This window comes from Labrus mixtus, chromosome 21 (assembly GCF_963584025.1).
Source record: "Labrus mixtus chromosome 21, fLabMix1.1, whole genome shotgun sequence".
Taxonomy (NCBI): Eukaryota; Metazoa; Chordata; class Actinopteri; order Labriformes; family Labridae; genus Labrus; species Labrus mixtus.
The window spans coordinates 1,649,161-1,649,626 of NC_083632.1; the positions used below are offsets into that span (position 1 = coordinate 1,649,161).

The following is a 466-nucleotide window of genomic DNA, read 5'->3' on the forward strand; positions in this document are numbered from 1 at the left end:
CAGTAATAAGTTGTTTGATTCACATATTCTGTCTTTTCTTTGGTCTCTCTCCTCAGTGGACTTAAAGTTTTAAACTTTCACACATAAGCTTCAATATATTGGAGCAGATTTCTCTTTTTTTAAAACCCAGCACAGACACTCCTCCTGTGAGCTCAGGCTGTGTGTGAGGTGTGACTGTGCCAGTGAGGGTGTGACTTTGAACCTGTCTCTGAATCAACCTCAGACCTGTTTTCAGAGGACTCTCTTCCATCCTGTGTGTGTGACAGAAACGACAGTAAGTGCTTTTTCTTTTGACATATTTGTGCCTTGCTTTTTCCTCAAGTAGCACATTTTAAAATTAAATAAAAGTGGACGACAGAGTGTAATGATAGTTAGCAGTGATGCTGATCTTCACAATGATGCATGCTTATCTGAGTCTGTGTCACAGTGGGATTTTTTCCGTTCTTCTCAGCCTGATTTTTCAGTA

General features: G+C 39.9%; 1 protein-coding gene across 2 annotated transcripts in view; it reads left to right on the forward strand.

The window, feature by feature from the left end:
- The window catches only part of LOC132955164 (DELTA-thalatoxin-Avl1a-like), a 3,032-nt gene continuing 2,566 nt past the window's right edge, over window positions 1–466 (forward strand). Inside the window, exon 1 of one of the 2 annotated variants that reach the window (XM_061027917.1) lies at window positions 1–274. The gene's annotated coding sequence lies outside the window, so the exon portion shown is untranslated. The remainder of the gene's footprint in view (window positions 275–466) is intronic. The other variant, XM_061027916.1, reaches the window with a different exon arrangement.